Source organism: Dasypus novemcinctus, chromosome 18, assembly GCF_030445035.2.
Source record: "Dasypus novemcinctus isolate mDasNov1 chromosome 18, mDasNov1.1.hap2, whole genome shotgun sequence".
NCBI classification, from domain to species: Eukaryota; Metazoa; Chordata; class Mammalia; order Cingulata; family Dasypodidae; genus Dasypus; species Dasypus novemcinctus.
The window spans coordinates 37,572,695-37,597,856 of record NC_080690.1 but is presented as its reverse complement, the minus strand read 5'-3'; the positions used below and the strand labels follow the sequence as shown (position 1 = coordinate 37,597,856).

Here is a 25,162-nt window from a genome sequence, read left to right as displayed (position 1 = left end):
TCCTCTTCTGCTACATCTTTTCTGCCTCCGACCTGAGAAAGTTCTCTGCTTTTAAGGATTTATGTGAATAGATTGGCCCACCTGGGTAATCCAGGATAATTTCTGTATTTTAAGATCCTTAACCTTAATTATATCTGCAAAGTTCATTTGCCAGGTAATGTAACACATTCACAGGTTCTAGGGACTTGGGCATGGACATCTTTGGAGGGGACCATTCTGCTACCGCAGTGTCATTTGGTTTACTTAACTTCTTTTTATGATTTATTTATTTATCCCCCCTTCCCACCCCCCCCCCACCCCCGATTGTTTTGCGCTCACTTTCTGATCTCTGTCCATTCACTGTGTGTTGTGCTGTGTTTGCTTGTCTTCTCTTTAGGCAGCATCGGGAACCAATCCTGGGACCTTCTGGAGTGAGAGAGAGGTTCTCAATTTCTTGCACCACCTCAGCTCCCTGGTCTGCTACATCTCTTATTGTCTCTTCTCTTTGTCTCTTTTTGTTGCATCATCTTGGCTGTGCCAGCTGTCCATGTGGGCCAGCACTACTCGGGCTAGGCTGGCCTTCACCTGGAGGCCCTGGGAATCAAACCCTGGACCTCCCATATGGTAGATGGAAGTCCAGTCACTTGAGCCACATCCTCTTCCCTTAACTTCTCTTAAATTGTCCTTTCTAAACAAGATACAGTTCGCTAGGGAGGTTAAATAAAGTAACCAATTAAATCTGTAAGTAATTTTATGTATTATATATATGACTTATAATTTTAACTACTATAAGTGGGCCTGAGGTTCATTACATTCCCTTCTTTGACGTTAAGAAAATGGACTTTGTGAAGCCATTTTCTTCATTGCTTAATCTCCTTCAGACATGCGTATATTTCTGACATTTTGGAGAGAGGTTAGGCTTGGGTTTAGAATAGGATAGAGGTAAAAGCTGTAACTGAAGGAATAAATTAGATTGCCAAGGAGAAGTTATAGAAAAAGAATGTTCTTATTACCATACCATTGATTTATTTAAATATTGTCATTGGCTGGATTTTTAAGGCTTATTTTCATCTATTGTGAAATTTAGCATTTCCTTCTTTTTTTACAGGTTAACATCTGGGCCTAAATATTTTTATCAGCAAATTGCCCATCATCTCAGAATCCCTTCACCTTAAGTCAGCCTCCCTCCATAATTAGCAAAAGCTTCTGTTTCTTCTGGTTTCAAAATCCCATATCCCCTAAAGCACATCCTATTATTTTCCCATTCCCACATAAGAAGTTCCTGTATTTACATACTCTGTTAGTAAAAGCCCAAGCTCTTATCAGCTTAGATTGCTAACCCTAATTCCAACTCCCCCCCCCCCCCCGGCTTTTTTAACTAATGTCAAATTAGGTTCTGTCCTTTAACCAAAGGAAAATACCCAGCAAGAGTAATGTTGTTCTGTTGGAATTATAAAGATATAGATTTTTGTTTTCAAGAAGTTTAAGATCTAGTGTGGACCTATTGGTCTACAGTAAGAGAAAGTAAGGTGGGTTTTCAGGAGAGAGAAATTTCCTTTGTATAATATTAGAAAGTGGTTTATAAAGAAGATGAAATTCAAACTGATCTAAAAGGATAGGTAGGATTTTAACAGGTGAAAAATGGAGACAAGGGGACTACAAGAAAGAGGCATAGAGGATAAACATCATCAAAGACACAGAAAAGGAAAATGCAGAGCACAGTCAGGGAGATGGCAGAGCACAGCTTGGCAGAAGCATAGTTTATGTTCTATGTATAAAAGAGTAGCAAAAGATAAGACTGGATACAGGTTTGTATTTTAGTAGAATATGGGAAATCATTGAGGCTGATTGATCCAGGGAAATGACAACATATGGTTCCAAATAAAGTACGGCTCTATTGAAAGAGAATGAGTAGAGGAAGGAGTACCTGTTAAAGGGTATTATAATATTTTAGGCAAAAGTTCTTGTAGAATTTGATAACTGACTATCTGTTAGATATAAAATGAGAGGAGAAGTCAACTATGACTAGTTTTATGTCTGGATGATTGGAGAAATGATGGTACCATTGACAGAAATAAGCAAACCTTGAACAACTTGTAAGCTTGGGGTATATTAGTAACAATTGGAAATGTGTTTCTGAAGTGCTAGAGTGAGGTGGGGCTTGGAGAACAGATCTGGAATAGTTTAAAAGTGGAATGTAGCTGAGGAAATGATAGTTTGCTGAAGTAGAAAATGAAATGGTGTTGAGTGAAGACAGAACTCTGGGTGGAAAGAAGAAATGGATTTGTTTGGACAGGCCTGACAGCAGGAAATATGTAGAAACTCAGAATCCTCAGGATAAAGATGAAGAGAAGTCTTAGATTTTTTTTTAGGGAGGCCTTGTATGTTCACATTTTTTATGGTTATTTTAAAATTATTTTTAGAAGTTACTGGAGTTTGAACCCAGGACCTTGTTCATGGGAAGCAGGTGCTGAACCACTGAGCTACATCTGCTCCCCTAGATTATTCCAGCAGCTACCCTTGCTTATGTAAGAATCTTTTGGAACACATTAGATATTTCAGAATTATTTTAAAGCAGATACATAACAAATTATGTAAGTTATTGAAAGGAAAAAATTTTTTTAAAAAAACAAAAATAAGAAAGGAGCACCTATATAAAACTAAAGCAAAGAATTTGCTGTACTTTTCTCATCCTCATTGAGCTCAGAAGATTCCAAGTTCCTTCTAATTTTTTTATTTTAGTTAAAAAAAAACAAAAAATATATATATATAACAATTTAAAAAAAACAGCAAAAAAGTTGTCACTTCATTTTTGTCCTAGGTAAAAGGAGAGGAATAACTACCTAATAATTCTTCAATTGTCTTTCTCTCTCTTTTTTTAAAGATTTATTTATTTATTGTATTTATCAGAAATCAGGATTTGTTTAAATCTTTACATATTTGGCATGGTATTGCATTAAAAAGTTTCTTAATTCTTAATTGTCTGACTAAATCAAAGCACAAAATAGAAATTCTATCCAGGAATTTCCCTTTTGGTTGCTTTGTTTCTATTAAAGTAGGCTAGTTTTTGGTTTTGACATTTCTGGGAAATCTTTGAGATTAAAATGTTCTATTTTAACTGTGAAATTTGTGGAATGTTAACTAGTTCTGAAATATGATCTTAATTATTAAACTGTGTACTTTGTTTAAGAGTTGAGCTCTGTACTGCCTGCCAGGAAACTGAGCGACAAACTGCAGTTGTTAACAGTAGAGTTAAGGCTATTGGCCTCTTGCGTGCATACTTAAGGGTGAGAGGTGAACAGGAAGTGAATTCCAGGGGTGGGGAAGAGGCAGTATTTTGGTGAGAAATTTGTGGATTAGTGCAGTATGTGAGGAGCATGTGAGATTCAAGCCAAACTACAAAGTAGGTCTGACAAAATTCTTTGTTGTATTTAATTTTATTGGTAGGTGCAAATATCTTAGGACTGCTCAGTAATTTATTTATCATTATTAAGGTTTGAAACTGAAAATAATGTGAGTGTTAGGGCCTACATAGTCGTCAGACTTTAGTGCTAGGATTATCACATGAGGACAAAACTGTTTTTGAATACTTAAATATGGGTTACTAGGTTTCATTGGACTAAAATGATTTGCAATTACGGAAATATTTTAATACAATATAGTTTGGATAATATATGAAAAGAGATGATAAGCTCAAGTTAGGGAGCATGGACTACAGTTTTCAGTTAAATAAAATCTGGTTATTTACTACGCTCATCTATGTAAATAATATCTTGCACTTACTATTCAAGTTCCTTACACGTTCTGAAAGGAGGAAAATCTTTAAGTGAGGTTTTTTCCCCTACATGAATATATTTTTTTTGTATTCCTGAAAACAGTACAAGTTTTACCTGGGTCATTTCATGGAATCAGAATTTTAGAGCTGGGCAAAATTTTACTCTGTCCTCATTTACAAAAAGCAAAAACAAGTTTGCTTGCTGTTACATGTAACTAGTTAATACATTTCTTTTATAGGTTAAACCGCTATAGTGTTTAAGGTAATAAAAAATGAATGATACCACACTAAGGTCAGAAACAACATTTAATTGTGTTGTTTGTGAAATATAATTTAACTAGTTGTCTCAATTAGTGAAAAATACTTTTTTAAATGTTTTTTTTTCCAGTATGTTAGTATACAGCTGTTAATGCTTAAGCTGTTAACTATGTCTTCAGTTAAAATGCACCCTCATTGTCACTTATGAAATGTAGGTTTAAATTGTATGTGTATGAATGACTAAAATTTTATAACGTCTGAGTTTTGGAAATGTTGCATATTTGCTCCTTTTATTTAATGTTTATTGGGTATCTATCATGCATAAGATTGTGCTAGACACAGAGGATACAAAGATGAGTAAGATATAGTCCTTGGCTTGGAAGAACTCAAATTGAAAAGTTTTTAAGTCATACTTTCCCATTGATCCATGTTATAGTTTCAGAGTTCTTTTTCATTTCTGATTCATTATCAGTGACAGTGGTTTTTAGCATTTCCCCTTTGCCCTCCAGCTAAGTGATTTGTGATGAGTAATTTACAAATAAAAAGTGAATTTCCCTGATACACATCTCCTTTAAAGCAGGAATTCCTCTAAGTTTCTAGCTTAGCCCTTTTGTTTTATTGCTGTTTGGCAATCTATAATTATTTGACTTATATTTATACTTAAATTTTAATGCCCCTTCATCATTATAGTGTTAATCCATGAGAGTAGGAATCTTGTTTGACTTGTTCACAGTTGTTTCTCAAGCATAGAACAAATGAGTGAAAAAATTAATTGTATATGCTGGCAATCTTGTGAATTATAAATTTTTAAGGGATCAGATTTTTTTAGCATTAGGTTATTTAAATTAGGATCCAGGTAAATTGTTGAACCAAGTCTTAGTGTTTCAGGGAGCAACCATTGTGGTATTTCCCTCCCCGTGATAGAATTTGAATCTTATTCCTTATATTGTGGCATGGAATTATATGGCCCTTTATTTATTTACCAAACAGTTATGTAGCCTACACTGTGAGATTTTTACAAATATTAGCATATTAAGTTTTCTTAACATCCCTAAGAGGTAGGTACTCTAATTATCCACATTTTGTAAATGAAACTGAGAAACAAAATGATCATCACTTGCCTAAGGTCCTATTACCTGTATAAGTGGCAGAGTCAGGAAAGCAGGCTTTTATCTCTTTGAGCTTCTGATCTTCAGTTTATTGCAAATGATTGTAAAACTCTTATAAATAAAACTGTGCTATGGGATTCAACTTTGAGTATTATGTTTTGTCAAAAAGGAAATAACTGGACCCATAGAGTAATACTTTCAAGATTATGTTACTAGATAAATTTCCCATTGATTTTTGTCAGATTTTTTCTCTAAATACCTCAAATGAAAATAAAACTTTTAAAATTAAAAAAAAAAGAAGAGAGTAAACTGAGAATATAGTTAGCAGTAATAACATTTGCATAATATGTAAGAAAGTGGTTTTACCTATATTATTTGAATTTTTAGTGAACATCTGGGATATATGTAAGTAGGTATTATTTCTCAGAATTTACAGGTGAAGTGTCTGAGGTGTAGAGAAGGAAAGTGACCTGTCCAAATCAGACATCTAGTAAATGGTTTAACGGAGACTTGGCTCTAAATTTTTTCACATTCTTCTGTACTAACTGCCTTTCACTCATTGTGGCAGAAACAAAAAACATTCATTAAGCACCTGCTCTTTATATCAGGTACTGAGCTAAGTACTATTATTACAAATATTAAAAAAAACTTAAAGCTAGGATTTTGTATTTTACAAGAAAGAAGACTCCAGGTCAGCTTAAGCAACATTAGAAATGCCAATATTATGAATTTCTTCAAATTGTCTATATTGAAAATATCATGTATTTTTCCTTATTTTTTATTTTGAAAGAATTTAGACTTACAGAAAAGTTGAAAAAAATAATACAATGAACATCCATATACCCTTCACCTAAACTCACCCATTATTAATTTGGGGCCATATTTGCCTTTTCTATTTTTTTTTTTTTTTTTTTTTTTATTTTCTATTGCTGAGCCATTTCATAGTTAGTCACATACATCATGACACTTTATCCCTAAATATTTTAACAGGACTTTCCTTAGAACAGGAAAATTCTCCCATATGAATACAATATTTCTGTCACACCCAAGATATTTAACATATAGTAACAATAATTCTATATAATACATAGTACAAATTCAGATTTCCTAAATTATATCAATAATATTTTTTAGAGTTGTTTTTACTTTAAAATCTAGGATCCAAACGAGGGTCAGGCATTAATTACATTTAATCTTTAATTTGATTCAGGTTTTCCCTTCCTTATTTTTTTTTTAAATTTTTTAAAAGTCCAGACCAGTTTTCTGGATTTGTCTAATTGTCCTATCATAATTCATGTTAAACATTTTTTGGCAAGGATAGGACATAGGTGATGGTGTATACTTCTGTTGCCTCACATGATGAGGCATGATGTTAATTTGTCCCATTATTGGTTGTGCTAAGTTTTATCACTTAGTAAAGGTACCTTTCCCCTTTTGTAGTTGGTAGCTAGGATAATTCTTTAAAAAGAGTTGAACTCATGGGTAAAAAAAAGTCATATATGTTATAATCCTTCGAGATGATTATTCTTTTTGATGCTCCAATTATATCCAATTTGGCCAATGGGAATTTGCGCCAACTCTGCTCTTTTATCATGTCCATATTAATCTCTACTCCTTTCTTACTTTCTGGTGCAGAAAGATATTTCAGATGTTAGAGGCTCACTTTATAATTCCCCTGCCTCAGGACCTAAATCAGCCATTTCTTCAAGGAGCTCATTTCCTTTATGATTGAGCCTGTATAATGCCTCTGAATCTTAGAGTACAGCTCTGTAATTTCTTAGTTGGATTTTCATGCTGGAAGCTTGTGGTTTTATGAACAAATTCCAGAAATACTGGATTCAATTTTACAAATACTTTGACAACATTTATGATATTGCATGGTACTCTATGATTGTGTATATGAAATAAGTAATGGTATTTACTTCAAATTCGATTTATGTTGAACAGAGGGTTTAAGTTAAAATGTTGGATATAAATTTTTAAGAACGTGCTATATGCCAGTCACTGATACAGTTGTTATTCCCTGGACTCCCGTTTGGAAGGGAGGCACCTAACGGCTTGAGCCACCTCTGCTCCCTGCTTGTTGTGTCATCTTGTTGTAGCATTCTGCTTTTTTGTAACTCAGGCAGGAGATAAGACCTATATAGTAAGTATGCATATAATATATATGCAAAAAAGGGGGTCCCAATTTATGAAACCCCAAAGTAATGCTGTATTAAGTCACTAGTATATGCACGGATATAATATATAAATAATCTAAGATGATAGTGTATACTAAAATATTGTTTATACCTACCTTTTTAAAATAGTTTTATGTTTCTCCTTTAAAAGTTGATAATAATTCCTACTAATGAAAACTATTATATTAAGCATAATTAACTGCCCAGCATGTGAAGAGAAATAGATGTTTGACAAATACAACAGTAATGAATGTTTACTGGAAGTATTTAGAAAAAAATTTAGAAAGCAAATAAGGAAAATAACTTACCTCTTTTGCATCAACTAGAAATTTTACATTTGGGGCATATATATATGCTTTTTGTCTTATACTGTTGGTGTTTTATGCTTTTTTTTGTTTTATTGCGATATAATTTATATGATAAATTGAAAAAAGTGTACAATTTGATAAATTTTGATATAATTTGTATATATATATATATGTAATTTGACATATATATCTTTGAAATCATCACTGCAATCTGAATGTGATTCATCACTCCTAAAAGTTCCTTTTTGCCCCTTTGTAATCCTTTCTTCTGTTTCCACTCACATCTCTCCCACCATTCCAAGGCAATCACTAATCTGCTTTCTGTCATTATAGATTAGTTTGCATTGTTTAGTATTTTCCATAAGTGGAAGGTAGAATACAGTGTATACTCTATTTTTGTTGTTGTTGCGAGTATAATCGTTCATTCCTTCTTATTGCTGGGCAATACTCAATTATATGGATATACCACATTGTTTATCCATTCACCCATTGTGTGATATTGGGTTGTTTCTAGGTTTGGGTTATTATATATAAAGATGCTATTAACATTCATGTATATCGTTTTGAAGGTACACACTTCATTTGCATTATATAAATACCTAGGAATGGCTGGATCATTTGGTGGGGGTATGTTTAATTTTTAAAGAAATGCCAAAATATTTTCCTAAATGATTGTACCGTTTTACATTTCCACTAACACTGTGTGCAAGTTTCAGTTGCTCCGTGTCCTTACTACCATTTGTTATCATCAGTCTTTTTAATTTCACTCATTCTAATAGAGGGTAGTGGGGTATCCCATTGTGGTTTTAATTTCCATTTCCCTGATGATTCATGTTTTTGAACATCTTTTCATGTGTTTATTGCCATCTATATATCTTTTTTAATGAAGTTTTTATTCAAATGTTTATACCTATTTTTTAAAAATTGTGTTTGTCTTGTTATTATTTTGTTTATAAATATTCTTTATATGTTCTAAACATGAGTCCTTTGCCAGAGATATATTTTACAAATATTTTCTCCCAGCCTTTGACTTGCCTTTTCTTTTCTTAGCTATTTCAAAGAACAAAAGTTTTTAATTTTGATGAAGTCCAGTTGATTACTTCTTTTTTCTTCTTTTAAACTGTTTTTTTTGCATCATAATTAAACAATCTGTGACTACCTCAGGGTCATAAAGTTTTCCTTTTATGTTTTTAACCAGAAGGTCTATATCTTCCTTACTTGTAGAATTCACCAGTGAAGCCATCTGAGCCTGGAATTTTCTTTGTTGGAATGTTTTTAATTAAAAATTCAAATTCTTCAATAGATATAGCTCTCTTTAGGTTTACCTAAATCTTCTTGAGTGAACTTATAGTATTTTGTGTCTTTCAGAGTATTTTTTTTAAATAATACTTTTTAATTTCATTGTTTAGGCTGTTAAAGTGATCATCTTTTATATTGTGTTTTTTTCCCAATTTATTCAGCAGCCATTTATTTATTTACTTGTAGGAGGTACCAGGGATTGAACCTGGGAGCTCGTACATGGGAAGCAGGCGCTCAACCATTGAGCTATGCCCACCTCCCTCAGAGTATTTTTGCATTTAATCTTAGTTTCAAATTTACTGGCATGAAAATTTGCATAACATTCTCTTTTTTTTTTTTAAAGATTTATTTATTTATTTAATTTCCCCCCCTCCCCTGGTTGTCTGTTCTTGGTGTCTATTTGCTGCGTCTTGTTTCTTTGTCCGCTTCTGTTGTTGTCAGCGGCACGGGAAGTGTGGGCAGTGCCATTCCTGGGCAGGCTGCTCTTTCTTTTCACGCTGGGCGGCTTTCCTCACGGGCGCACTCCTTGCGCGTGGGGCTCCCGCACGCGGGGGACACCCTTGCGTGGCACGGCACTCCTTGCGCGCATCAGCACTGCGCATGGCCAGCTCCACACGGGTCAAGGAGGCCCGGGGTTTGAACCGCGGACCTCCCATACGGTAGACGGACGCCCTAACCACTGGGCCAAAGTCCGTTTCCCAACATTCTCTTATTTTCCTTTCAATCTCTGTATAATCTCTAATGCTGTCCCTTTTCTCACTTCTGATATTGGTAATTTGTGTCTTTTCCCTTTTTTTTCCAGATCAGTCTGGCTAGAGGTTTATCAATTTTATGGAACTTCTAAAGAACCAGCATTTGTTTTTGTTTTTTATTTTTCGTTATTGTTTTTCTGTTTCATATTTCTTAGATTTCTGCTATTATTTCTTTTATTTTGCTTACTTTTGATTTAATTTGTTCTTACTCTTCTTTTTAAAGGTAGGAACTGAAGTCACTGCTTTAGGTGGAAGCCGAAGTCATTTATTTAGAACTTTTAAAATATAGACATTTATTGTTGTACACACTGATTTTTATTGTTACATTTTAAGTCATTTCCTTTTGTTACTTGGTTACTTTTTTTTTTTACTGGATACATACAATTTTTTTGAATCATACAATATGTTACATAATATATTTGGTTCATATTAATGCAATCATACAGAATTTGTCCTTTTGTGTCTGGCTTCTTCACTCAACATAATATCCTCCAGGTTCATCCATGTTTTCATACCCTTTATGACTTCATTTCTTCTTACAGCTACATAATATTCCATCATGTGAATACACCACAGTTTGTTTATCCATTCATCGGTTGGTGGACACCTGGATTATTTCCAGCTTTTGGCATTCGTGAATAGTGCTGCTGTGGACAGCAGCATTATTGCAGATGTCTATTCATGTCTCTGCTCTCAGTTCGTTATTCTGGGTACATACCCAGTAGGAATATTGTAGGATCATATATCAAGTCTATATTAAGCTTCTTTAGGAACTGCCGGACAGTCCTCCACAGTGGCTATACCATTCTTCATTCCTTCCAACAGTGAATAAGTGTTCCTATCTATTCACATCCTCTCTAATACTTGTAGTTTTCTATCTTTTTAATAGTGGCTATTCTGATATGTGTGAAATGATAGCGCATTGTAATTTTGGTTTGCATTTCCCTAATCATTAGTGATGTTGAGCATTTTTTCATGGTTTTTTTTTCTTTTGCCATTTGTATTTCTTCTTTGAACAATTATCTATTCAAGTCTTTTGGCCATTTTTAAAATTGGGTCATTTGTCTTTTTATTGTTGAGTTGTAACCTCTCTTTATATATCCTGGAATTTAAACCCTTATCTGACGTGTGATTTCCAAATATCTTCTCCCAGTGAGTAGGCTGCTTTCTCACTCTTTTGACAAAGTCCTGGGAGGTACAAAAGTGTTTAATTTTGAGGAGGTCCCATTTATCTATTTTTTCTTTTGTTGCATATGCTTCAGGTGTAAGGTCCAAAAAACTACCACCTGCCATGAGGTCTTGAAGATGTTTCTCTACATTTTCTTCTAGTAGTTTCATGGTCCTGGCTTTTATATTTAGGTCTTTGATCCATTTTGAGTTGATTCTTGTATAGGGAATGAAATAGGGGTCCTCTGTCGTTCTTTTTTTTATAGATATCTAGTTCTCCTAGGACCATTTGTTGAAGAGACTGTTTTGTTCCATTAACATTAACTTGGTAGGTTTATCAAAAACAGTTGACTGTATAGGTGAGGGTTTATTTCTGGATTCTCAGTTCTATTCCACTGATCGATGTGTCTGTCTTTATGCCAGTACCATGCTGTTTTGACCACTGTAGCTTTATAATATGTTTGAAGGTCAGACAGTGAAATTCCTCCCACGTAACTCTTCTTTTTTAAAATGCTTTTGGCTATTTGAGTGCACTTTCTCTTTCAAATGAATTTGGTAATTTTTCTAATTCTGTTAAGTAGGCTGTTGGACTTTTGATGGAATAGTATTGCATTGAATCTATAAATCAGTTTGGGTAATATTGATATCTTCATGATATTTATTCTTCCAATCCATGAACATGTAATGTTTTTCCATTTGTTTAGGTCTCTTAAAATTTCTTTTAGCAAAGTTTTTTAGTTTGCTGCATATAGGTCCTTAGTTTCTTTGGTTAAACTAATTTCTAGGTATTTGAGTCTTTTGGTTGCTATTATAAATGGAATTTCCTCCTTGATTTCCTCCTCAGATTGTTCAGTACTAGTTTATAAAAACATTACTTATTTTTGCATGTTGATCTTGTATCCTGCCAGTTTGCTGAACTCATTTATTAGCTCAAATAGCTTTGTTGTGGATACTTGAAATTTTTCTAAATACAGCATCATGTCATCCACAAATAGTGAGTGCGTTTTACTTCCTCTTTTCCTATTTGGTTGCCTTTAATTTTTTTTTTTTCTTGTCTAATTGTCCTAGGTAGAATATCTAGTACAACACTGAGTAACAGTGGGGACAGTGGGCATCCTTGTCTTGTTCTGGATATTAGAGGGAAAACTTTTAACCTTTCCTCATTGAGTATGATGTTGGCTATGTGTTTTTCATATATGCCTTTTATCAGATTGAGGAATTTTCCTTCTATTCCTGTCTTTTGGGGTGTTTTTTTTAATCAAAAAAGGATGCTGGATTTTGTCAAATGCCTTTTCTGCTTCAATTGAGACGATCTTGGGGTTTTTTCCCTTCAATTTGTTAATGTAGTATATTATGTTGATTGATTTTCTTAGGTTGAACCAGCCTTGCATACCAGAAATAAATCCCACTTGATCCTGATGTATAAGTCTTTTGATATGCTGTTGGATTTGATTTGCAAGTATTTTGTTGGGAATTTTTGCATCTATGTTCATTAGAGAGACTGGTCTGTGATTTTCTTTTCGTGTAGTGTCTTTATCTGGCTTTGGTATTAGGGTGATGTTGACTTCGTAAAATGTGTTGGGTAATTTTCCCTCTTCAATTTTTTGGGAGCGTTTAGATGGGATTGTTGTTAATTCTCTTTGAAATGCTTGGTAGAATTCACCTGTGAAGCTATCTGGTCCTGGACTTTTCCTTGCTGGGAGATTTTTGATGACAGATTCAGTCTCTTTAAATGTGATTGGTTTGTTTAGTTCTTTTATTTCTTGTAGCATCAATGTGTAGGGTGTTTGTGTATTTCTAGGAATTTGTTCATTTCATCTAGGTTGTCTAGTTTGTTAGCATACAGTTTCTCATAATATATTCTTATAATTCTTTTTATTTCTGTTGGGTCGGTCGTAACTTCCTCCCAATTACTTTTTAAAGTGCTAATTTCTAAATGTTTGGTTTACATTTATTTGTTCTGTGTTTCATGTTTATGGCTTTACATATATACTTTGCTCTGATGTTCTATTTTGTCTAATTATTAATATAGTCACTTCTCTTTTCTTTTGATTTGTTACCATAATGTACTTTTACCCTACTTTTCCTTTTTTTTTTAAGATTTATTTTATATATTTCTCTCCCCTTCCGCCCCCTCCCCCCCCACCCGCCCCGTTGTCTGCTCTCTGTGTCTATTTGCTGTGTGTTCTTTTGTATCTGCTTGCATTATCCAGCAGCACTGGGAAACTGCGTCTCTTTTTTGTTACGTCAGCTCTCGGTGTGTGTGGCACCACTCCTGGGCAGGCTGCGCTTTTTTCATGCTGGCGGCTCTTGTTACGGGGTGCACTCCTTGTGCATGGCACTCCCCTACGCAGGGGACACCCCTGCATGGCAGGCCACCACACGGGTCAGGAGGCCCTGGGTTTGAAACCTGGACCTCCCATGTGATAGGCCGACGCTCTATCTGTTGAGCCAAATCCGCTTCCCATCCATCCTTTTACTTTTGACCTATACGTGTTTTTATGTTTAAAGTGGGTTTCTTGTAGCATAGAATTAGGTCTTGCCTTTTTTATCCAATTTAATCTTTTTAATTGAGGTGATTAGAATATTCACATTTAATGTGATTGATTATATTAATAGGTTTAAACCCACAATCTTGCTGCTCATTTTTTTATTTGTCCCATCTGTTTTTTGTTCTACTTTTCTTTATTTTCTGCCAGCTTTTGAATTAACTGAAAATTTTTTATGATCCCATTTATAACAGTGAGAGTCCATTGAGGAGAAACACTACACAGTGATATGAACAGGGAAGGTTTAACATAAAGAATTACTAACTAAACAGGATTGGAGTAAGTAATGAGAGATCGGGTACTTAGACATAAAGAGAATTCTCAAGAGTATAAGAAGAGCAGGTAAATGGAGTAGCCATTACCCATATGGCTGACACAGAGTAGTACTGGAGGAAGGAACAAATTTGAAAGTGCAGTCTCCAGCAGGGCTAAGATCTGGAAGATCTAGACCTCATTGGAGGGGGAAAGAATGTAGTCCCCTGGTTATTAGCAAAGTTTTCTTGTGTGTCATACTAGTGGGACTCATTGTAAAGATGTCCACAGACCGGTGTTATGCTTCAAAACATGCTGTGAAATTGCCAGAGAAGGTGATGGAGTTTTGTGTGCTGCTGGTTGCATGCTTCTAGAGCCTCCTGAGGAGAGCACAAGAATTGAATCCCCTTCATATTCTAGTATTTTTCATGTGTTTATGAAAAATGTGCTTAACAGTGGGTCACTTTGCAAAAGAGAAATGTATGCAGGATCCATCCCCATTATTACAGAGGAGGCAATGAAGTATGATAAATTGATAACTGGTACAATGGTAAGATTTTGTTGGGTTATTATGTAGTATAATTTTTTTTTAAAAGATTTTTTATTTTATTTCTCTCCTCTTCCCTGCCCCCCCCCCCCAAGTTGTCTGCTCTCTGTGTCCATTCGCTGTGTGTTCTTCTGTGTCCGCTTATATTCTTGTCAGCGGCACCAGGAAACTGTCTCTTTTTGTTGCGTGATCTTGCTGCATCAGCTCTCTGTGTTTGAGGTACCACTCCTGGGCAGGCTACATTTTTTTTTTTTTTTGCACTGGACAGCTCTCCTTATGGGGCGCACTCCTTGGACGTGGGGCTCCCCTACACAGGGGACACCCCTGCATGGCAGGCCACTCCTTGCGTGCATCAGCACTGCACATAGGCCAGCTCATTACATGGGTCAGGAGGCCCTGGGTTTGAACCCTGGACCTCCCAGGTAGTAGGTAGACGCTCTATCCATTGAGCCAAATTTGCTTCCCATAGTACAATTTGTTGTGCTATTTCAGTGGGTTGCTTTAAGGTTTATAGTATACATCTTTACCTTACCAGTCAAGCTTCAAGTTATATTATATCTCTTCTCATATAGTGCAAGAATTTCCCCCATGTTGGGTTTTGTACTGTTGTTATACATTTTACTTCTATAGATGTTATAAATTCCATACTACATTTCTGCTATTTTTGCCTTCAACAGCCAATTGTCTTTTAATAAGATTTTTAAATGAGGGCATGAATCTACTATATTTACTCAAACATTTACCATTCCCAGTGTTCTTTCTTTCTTTATGTAAATGCAAGTTTCCACTTGATATTATTTTCTTGGCTTGAAGGACTTCTTTTAACATTCCTTGCGGTGAAGGACTAATGGTCATGAAGTCCTTCAGTTTTTATACCTGAAAATTTGTTTATTTCATCCTCATTTTTGAAAGATAGTTTTGTGGTTACAGAATTCTAGGTTGACAGTTGTTTAGTTTTTTATTTTCTCCCCCCCCCAATATGTTGCTCTGCTGTTCACTAGTTTGCCTTGTTTCCAGTGAGAAGGGTGCTGTAATTTTTATCTTTAGTCCTTATATGAAATGTATAATTTTTCTGATGGCTATTAAATTTTTTCTCTTCATTATTACTTTAAACAGTTTTGGGACTCCAAATACATGTCTTCTGATTGATTTTTCTACTCAGTAAAGGTTGTATTTTCCTGCTTTTTTTTTCATACCTGACAATTGTTTGTTAGATGTCAAACCTTGTGAATTTGCCCATTGGGTGCTGGATTGTTTTGTAATACCCCTATAAATACCCTTGAGTTTTGTTCTGAGATAAATTTAAATTAGTAGGAAGTCATGTTGTTCACTTGAAATTTGATTTTAATTTTTGTTGGGCTGTATCAGAGCAATTTTTAGTTTAGTTAGGGCTGTGGCGGTTTGAAATTATTTTATGAATCCCAAAAAGAAAAAGATTATGTTTTTAAATTAATCCATTCTGATACCTTGGAGTGCATTAAATTTGACTGAGGTCTTTTGATTAGATTATTTGATAAGATTGCTTTAGGGCTTTTGATTGATTGGACTACGTCAGTGAGACGTGATTCAGGTTGAGTCTCTGCCCTTTTGCTGGGTCGGATATAAAGGGAGACATAGAGAGAGACAGGCAGAGACACAGAAAAAGGTAGCTACCATGTTTAATTCTGCCATGTGAGAAAGAAAAGACTCCAGGGAAGCAGATTTGGCTCAACTGATAGAACATCCACCTACCATACAGGAGGTCCAGGGATCAAACCCAGGGTCTCCTGGCCCGTGTGGTGAACTGGCCCATGCGCAGTGCTGATGCACACAAGGAATGCTGTGCCACACAGGGGTGTCCCCTGTATAGGGGAGCCCCACATGCAAGGAGTGCACCCCGCAAGGAGAGCTGCCCTGTGTCAGAAAAGTGCAGCCCGCCCAGGAGTGGCACCGCATACATGGAGAGCTGATACAGCAAGATGACGTAATTAAAAAAAAAACCACAGACTCCTGTGCCGCTGACAAGAATGCAAACGGACACAGAAAAACACGCAGTGAATGGACACGGACAGCAGACCAGGAGGGTTGGGGGGAGAAAATAAATAAATATTAAAAAATAAAAAAGACTCCAGTTTTTCCCATAGCTGGGCTGCAATGAGAGAACCCCCTGAGAGGCTCAAAATACTGAGGCCCAGGGAGGAGGCCCAGGTGGAGACAAGCGCTTTGCCAAGTTTGCCTATAGCTGCAGAAAGACAGAGACCTTAGAAAGATTGGCAGCCATCTTGTGGCAGCTGACTCAGGTGAGAAAGCACCTGTTATGGTACCTCGTGTTAGACTTTTCACGGCCTTGGAACTGTAAGCCTTTATCACAAATAGATTCTTTTTATAAAAACCAACCCAGGGAAGCACCTCTGGCTCAATCAGTCGTGCCTCTCGTCTGCCATATGGGAGGCCCTGGGTTTGCATCCCGGGACCTCCTTGTGAAGGCAGGCTCACCTACATGCTGCAGAGAACCATCGGCCTGGGCACCGCTGAGTGCCACCGGCCTGCAAGCACTGCGGAGAGCTCACTCAGCAAGGTGATGCAACAGAAAAGGGAGACAAACTAAAACGTAGAGGACTGCGCAGCAAATGGACACAGAGAACAGACAGAAAGCAAGCCACAAGGGGAGGAGGGAAATAAATAAATAAAAATAAATACAGACACAGAAGAAAGCACAGTGAATGCACGCAGAAAGCAGATAGCAAGCAAAAAGCCATAAGGAGAGGGGGGGATAAAAATTAAAACAACAACGACCCATTTCTGGTACTTTGGATTGGCGGCCCCTTGGCAGACAAAAACAAGGACTAATTTTGCCTCTCTGTTGAGACAGTTCTCTTGTAGGTTTTCTACCAGTACCTTGTGAAGTACCAGGTTTGCCATGAACTTTAATTGAAGAGTGAATTAATAAGGATTTGTTTTATGACTATGAAAAACTGCTTACATATCTTATCCTTCATATTTTACTGTTCGTCCTCTTTTCTCTGCTTCTCATGCTAGGAATCATCTAGTTGTCTACAGTACAGTAATGTACAGTTAAATTCTTTGAAACCTGCAGTTTCAGATTTCTAGATAATATATGCATGATTGATTTAAATAAACTCAATTTTATTTTGAGATACCAGGGATTTGAACTCAGGACCCTCATACATGGGAAGCAGGCGCACAACCACTGAGCTACACCTGATCCTCAAAACTCAATATTTTAAAACAAATTTTTCATTCATTCAACAATTATTTATTACATCTCTGTCCTTTTTATATGTGATTGCATTTTAAAAATATATTTATTGAAGCACAGCACTTATACATAAACATACATAAACAATAAGTACATAATAATAGTTGTGAACTTACAAAACAAACATATATAACATCATAAAGGACTCACATATCTCATCCTACTACCAATACCTTACATTGTTGTTAAACCTTTTTAATGAATTAAAGAGCAGTGTCGGGAAGTGGACTTGGCCCAATGGATAGTGTGTCTGCCTACCACATTGGAAGTACGCGGTTCAAACCCCGGGCCTCCTTGACCGGTGTGGAGCTAGCCCATGTGCAGTACTGATGCCCGCAAGGACTGCTTTGCCACATAGGGGTGTCCCCCGCATAGGGGAGCCCCACGCACAAGGAGTGCATCCCATAAGGAGAGCCACCCAGCGCGAAAGAAAGTACAGCCTGCCCAAGAATGGCGCTGCACACACAGAGAGCTGACACAGCAAGATGATGCAACAAAAAGAAAACACAGATTCCCGGTGCCGCTGATAAGGACAGAATCAGTCACAGAAGAAATAACAGCGAATGGACAGAGAGAGCAGACAACTTGGGGGGGGAGAGAGAAATAAATAAAAAATAAATCGAAAAAATAAATAAATAAAGAGGAGTGTCAAAATATTACTGCTAACCAAAGTATTTTTCCCCCAACCAACCCTATTATTATTATCTTTATATCATTTATATATAAACATACATAAACAAGTGTATAGTAAAAGTTGTGAACTTACACAGCAAGCATTCATAGCATCATACAGGGGTCCTTTACATCAGCCCTCCACCAACACCTTACATTGTCGTGAGACATTTGTTACAAATTATGAAAGAATATTGTCAAAATCTTACTACTAATCATAGTCCTTATCTTATATTTGGTGTGTTTTCCCCCAACCCACCCTATTATTATTTTTAAAATATATTTTTTATGACAGAAGTTGTAAACTTATAAAACAATCATGCACATGTGCACAAGTCCCAAACAACACCCCTCCATCAACACACCACACTGTGGTGGAACATTTGCTTCAGATAAGGTAATATCATCTGATTGTTACCATGTCCATAGTGTACATTTGGCTCACATTTTCCATACTGCCTCATTATTACCACAGTACATCTTTCGTATAGATGCAAGAATATTAAATTATTACTGCAAACCACATTCCATAGTTCACTCCAGCTATATTTTTCCTGTGATTCTCCACATTCCCAACACCCTGCAGTAGTGATAATACATTTCCTCTAGTTCACAAAGGATACTCTTGCATCTGTACCATCAACCACAATTCTCATCCACCTCTTGATTTACTGTGCTATCCACTTCTAGATTATTCTCTAGCCTTCTGTCCATTGGCATTTACATACCTAGACTACCATTTTCAGTCACATCCCCATTTATAAACTAGCTGTTACTCACTGTGTGTTACCATCCACTGTATACATTGCAACACTTTTACAGCAAAGCTAATTAAAAATTCTACATACATTAAATATCAGTAGTCCACTCAGCCTTCTTATCTCCTTTAAGAATCCACCACCCACCACCAGGAAGATATTTTCCTACAATTCCTTCTAGAAGTTTTATGGTTCTTGCTTTTAATTTTAGGTTTTTGACCCATTTTGAGTTAACTTTTGGATAAGGTGTGAGATAGGGGTCCTCTTTCCTTCTTTTGGCTGTAGATATCCAATCCTGTTTGCACTATTTGTTACATGGACTGTTCTACCCGAGCTGTGTGGGTTTGACATGCTAGTTAAAAATCACTTGACCATATATGTGAGGGTCTGTTTCTGAACCATAAATTTGGTTGCATTGGTCTATGTGTCTGTCTTATGCCAGTATCAAGCTGTTTTTACCACTATAGCTAGGTAATATGATTTAAAGTCTGGAGATGAGGGTTTGCATTTCCTTTTTATGATGTTTCTGGCTATTCAGGACCCCTTACCCTTCCAAATAAATTTGATGATCATGTTTTCACTTCTTTTTTTTTAAATGCTGGTGGAATTTTCATTGGGATTGCATTGATTCTGTGTATCAGTTTGAGCAGAAATGACATCTTAATGATATTTAGTCTTCCAATCTATGGGCACTGGAATGTTCTTCCAGTTATTTAGGCCTGTTTTGATTTCTTTTCACACTGAGTTGCAGTTTTCTGAATACAAGTGGCCCACATCATTGCTTAAGTTTATTCCTATTTGAGTTTTATCTGTCATATTTTATTTTCACCACTCTTTTGACACTTTCGGTTACTTTTATTGATAAAATCTTCATTTCTAGACTCTCTTCCAGGCCTCACTCTCCTGTCTTTTCTTTTCAGGCTCTAGCACAGCCTTTAGTATTTGTGGAAACTCTGATCTCTTGCTTACACATTCTCTCAGTTTCTGTTTATCTGTGAATATTCTAATCTTGCCCTCATTTTTGAAAAACAGTCTTGCTGGATATAAGATTCTTGGGCTGGAAGTTTTTCTCTTGTAGTATCTTAAATATATCAGACCATTGGCTTCTTACCTCCCTGGTTTCTGGTGAGAAATCAGCACTTAATCTTATTGGGCATCCCTTATATGTTATGCATTGCTTTTCTCTTGCTCTCTCTTAGTGATGGTATTTTAGTTAATAAATTAAGAAAGTAGGCTCAAGGTATCACAGTTTGTAAGTCACAGAACTAAACTTGAACATAGACTTGAGAAAAGATAAAAGAAATTATGATTTTGAAACAATCCAATATTTTTATTTAATAATTATAATTTATATAATACTGATTACAAAATAATATTATATACTTTTCAAGTTAAACCATATGTATCCTAGATATTTTAGCATTGTTATAAGAAATCAGATAATCTGATTTCTAGTGTGTTGGTGTAATTTATATTGAAAATGCCACCGTCAACTCTGTCCCATCAAATCATATGCTTTCAGGACTTCCTTGATGTGTTTTTTCTTTTACTGCATGTGGTTTTTCTTTTACTGCAGGAATTGAATCTGAAGGACTAGGAAGTTGAATTCATGAATTTTTGTCATCAAAGTAATGAACTTTATGCAGGATAGGAATTAGATAATTTTCCTCTTTGTTCTTGGAATCATTTGTTTCTCAGTTCTAATGTGGGAAAATAAATCTTTGGAGGTAGGTTTTCAAATGTAAGTTCTTTGATAAAGTGGGAAAAGCATTGGATTTGGAGATAGAAGAACGAGGTTCAAGTTATGATCCTGCCATTTAGGAACATAGTAGTCTTAGGCAAGTTACTTTTCCCAATATCAGTTTTCTCATCTGTAAAATGTAACAGTGAAATTGAAAGTACTTTTAAAATTATAGTCACTTTTAATAATGATAGATTAATAATGATAATGCTTTGCATTATGCTTTCTAATATTTGAGCTAGAAGGAGCCTTACTCATTTAATTTTTTTTACATTTGTGGAAACTGATGCCCAGATGTAAAGGCTTTTTTTAGTTTTACAGTCTCAAAGAAATTCCCTGATCCTCTTCTTTTTCAGTCTTATTTCATCACTGTTTCTTAACTCGTTTTCTTTTTTAAAGATTTATTTTTTTATTTATTTCTCTCCCCTTCCCCTCCCCTCCCCAATTTCTGCTCTTTGTGTCCATTTGCTATGTGTTCTTCTGTATCCGCTTGTATTCTTGTCAGTGGTTGCGGGTACCTGTGTCTCTTTTTGTTACGTCATCTTGCTGCATCAGTTCTCCATGTGTGAGGTGCCACTCCTGGGCAGGCTGCACTTTTTTTGCGCGGGGTGGCTCTCCTTATGGGGCGCACTTCTTGAGCATAGGGCTTCCCTAAGTAGGGGAAAACCCTGCATGTCACAGCATTCCTTGCATGAATCAGCATTGCATGTGGACCAGCTCGCCACATGGGTCAGGAGGCCTTGGGTTTGAACCCTGGATCTCCCATATGGTAGGTGGACTCTCTTATCAGTTGAGCCAAATCTGCTTCCCTCTTAACTCATTTTTATGCAGGCTTACCCCTAATTATGGGACCCAGGAAAATAGTCAAATGGAAGCTCACACATTATGTATCTAAATATTTGAAAGTTGTGAATCAAGCCAATAATCTGTTATGTAAAATATGTTCTATCCTTTTTCCTTGACAAATGGAAGAACTGACTTGAATTTAGAACTCTTGGACTCCCTGGAATTCTACATCTAGGCTCAAAATGTGGGGACAGGAAGATGGAATTTGGATAGGCAGGCTGTGAAGTCCACATGTGTTCATAAGGCCCCTCAAGTTTCAGAGGGAAACCAGGTGTGAAAGGAGAGACAGAGTAGCCTTCTTTGCAATAATCTGGATATAGAACTCCAGGGAGTACAAGAATTCTAAATTCAAATCAGTTCTTCCATTTGTGCACATACAGGTAATAGAGTTCACCCTTGAGAGGAAAGAGGCCTGCTTGGGGTCTATAAAGTGGGCTTGGGGCTCCTTAAGCAGATAGTTTCAGGGTCCCAAGTACCAGGAGCATGGGGTGGGACATCCTTTAGGCTTTGAGGTGGGGTATGGTGAGGAGCTTGACCCTCTAAATTATGAAACTCAGGGTGGGGGAATCTCTGGTCTGATCTAATGAGCAATGACTCAGAGTTGTGAAATAGCTACCTGAAATAGTTGGTAAAGGCTGGTGAGTTGGTGAGGGATGTGGGTAGCTTGTCTATAACTAGAAGTATGATTTTCTTTTTGTGGCAATCAGCTTATTCTTTGGGCTCTTTATCAGCCAATTCACATACTTTTGGTTTATGAAATGCTTTTAAGAGTTGGTGACTGCTATATAGTTTAAAAGACTATCTTAATAACAATATTATCTATGTTGGGATTCCAGACTTCAAATTGAAATTGTCACCTGTGTACCTATGTAGTTCCAGTCAATGGATCGTTATTAATATGATAGTAGATTAGGACAAGCTATGTCTACCAGTTTTGTTGTTGTTTTAAAGATTTTAAAAAAAATTTCTCTCCCCTCTCCACCCCCCCCCCCCCCATTGTTTGCACTCTGTGTCCATCTGTTGTGTGTTCTTCTGTGTCCACTTGTATTCTTGTCAGCACCACCGGGAATCTGTGTCTCTCTTTTTATTGCGTTATCTTGCTAGTCAGCTCTCCATGTGTGCGGCACCACTTCTGGGCAGGCTGCACTTTTTTCACCCAGGGCAGCTCTCCTTGCAGGATCTGCTCCTTGCACATCGGGTTCCCCTACATAGGGGACACCCATGTGTGGCATGGCACTCCTTGTGTGCATCAGCACTGCACGTGGGCCAGCTTACCACACAAGTCAGGAGGCCCTGGGTTTGAACCCTGGACCTCCCATGTGGTAAGCAGACACTGTATCTCTTGATCCAAATCTGCTTCCCTACCAGTTTTTTTTTTTTTTAAGGAAAATATTAGGTATCCAGAAAAGTTGAAAGACTAGTAAAATAAACTTCCTTTCACTTAGCTTTCATTGTCATTAGCATGTTGTCTTATTTGCTTTATTTCTATTTATAGATGGGTGCATAGATTTTTTTGGGGGGTCTGGATGATTTGAAAGTAAATTCTAGTTGTCATGAGGCTGTATCTCTAAATATTTGATCATACATTTCATAAGAATGAGGAGGTTCTTGTACGCAACCAGTACCACACCTAAGATAATAGTAATTCCATATCTAAAATCTAATCCATATTCTACTTCCTCTAATTGTTAGGTTTTGAGAATTGAATCATGTAATCCATAAAAGACATGTTCAAATCTTAATCCTCATTCTTGTGGATGTGAACTCATTCATAAACAGGATCTCTAAAGATGTTATCATTAGTTAAGATGTGGCCAAACTGAATGAGGGCCTTAATCCAATGTTGCTCAAGTCTTTATAAGCAAAGGAAATTGAACACAGAAGTAGAAGCCTGAAGCAGCAGAAACCAGAGGAGCATACATAAGGAGAGAGGAGTCACCATGTACAGACTCTGGGAGAAAGCAAGCCTGTCTATACTTTGATGTTGGACTTCTAACCTCCCAAACTGTAAGACAATAGATTCCTGTGGTATTAGGCCTACTATTGTGTCGTACTCATAGCAGCCAGGAACCTAAGATATTAGGGCAGGCAACTTAAAATCTCAGCACTCTGAAATAATTTCGCCCTCTAGTTTTGATCATGGCATGACAATTAAAAACCTAACACTTATCATTCTTTTGATCATCTTGGAGACATGTTTACTAAAAGATTATCTCCTGTCTTATACATATTTATATCTTAATACAAATAGCACATTGTCTTGCACTTAAAGAGGGCTTCATAAATATTTGTCAAATTATATGAATTGTCTTTAGTTTATTGTTTCAAGCTATGAGACTCATAATGTATCTGGTACCCACTCTTATTTTGTCATTTAAAAATTGCTAATTAAGAATGGCATACTTATTTTTCTATATTTTCTCACTGCCAAGGTGTCCTTTGAGAAGCAGGTAGTTTGTAAGCTGCGATGAGTTCCTCTTTGACATTCTTGAAATTTGTTACCTTTGTTTTAATGTATTTTCCAAATTTACTTGTTCCTTGATAAATGTTGGTTAAAACAAGAATAATTTGAAAGGATTTTTGTAATTTGAGAAACACAAATAAGTTACTAAGGATCTTTAAATTTTTTCTGTCTTGAGGGGAGAGAAGACTCAGGGATTTATAAATATTTCAAAACTGTTTTAGTGATACATTAAGGAACAATATAGATGCCAGTACATAGTACATTTGGTAGGGAGAAATCATCTAGACTTATTGAAATATATAGAGAGGATACATCTATTTTTCAGAATTGTGTATCTCTTAAGTACCTATTGACATCATTCTGATCTTTAATAATAATAAAGGGTATCTTTAATAAAGGGTATCTTTAATAAAGGGTATCTTTAATAAAGGGTATCTTTAATACCCTTTAATAATAATAAAGGGTATCTTTAATAAAGGGTATCTTTAATGATTATGAGAGCTACAGTTATTAAAGTTTTTAATAATTTATATATTTGGCTGAATATCGGAATAAGTAAATCATGTAAAATTTTTCTTTGAAATATTATTCCTATGCAGTCATTATATGATATACTTAAGCAAAAATTGGAATATTGTGAACCTGAATTATAATAATGAGCAGATTAATATCTTAAATATTAGAAAATATTAAAGTATATATATTTTGCTGTTATTGTGTAAATATTTTTTACAGTAGCTCAAATATTTTTCCAAGTATTGTGCTTAATGTAAGCAAGTCGAAATGCTTCTTTAAACATTTTCCTATTTGTAAAACAAGTTTAATGTCTCAGCAGGATATTGGATAAGTTAACATCTAAAGCACTATTTAATTCCTTTAGTTAATAGTAGTAATCCTCAAAAAGTTGTTGAGTACTATGTCTCTAATTAAGAATGATAAAACAATATTTTATTATACCTGATTAATTTAGCATGTACACTATCATTTCAATTTACTTTTTTAAGTAAATGCCAAGGGTATTTGCCTTTATTAAGACTAAAATTTTTTAGATTTTTAAGACTTTACTTTGTTTTTAGTTAATGGTTTTATTCTTAGTTGCTTAGTCCAATATATCGTAATTTAAAAAGATTATCTTTTTGGAGACACTGGGAGACACTTTCATGAAAACTGGCATTGAATTAGTAAGAGTAGTGATAAGGGCTCTTCATCAACATTTAATGTAATTTGGGCTGTCATTGGATAGCATA

General features: G+C 35.8%; 1 protein-coding gene across 9 annotated transcripts in view; it reads left to right on the top strand.

Annotated features, from left to right (window-relative positions):
• The window catches only part of CHD9 (chromodomain helicase DNA binding protein 9), a 330,078-nt gene that overhangs the window by 106,062 nt on the left and 198,854 nt on the right, over positions 1 to 25,162 (top strand). Inside the window, exon 1 of one of the 9 annotated variants that reach the window (XM_012523903.4) lies at positions 3,292 to 3,382. The exons of the other annotated variants lie outside the window; for them this stretch is intronic. The gene's annotated coding sequence lies outside the window, so the exon portion shown is untranslated. Of the gene's footprint in view, positions 1 to 3,291; positions 3,383 to 25,162 lie in introns of those variants that run through there. 9 annotated transcript variants of the gene reach the window in all.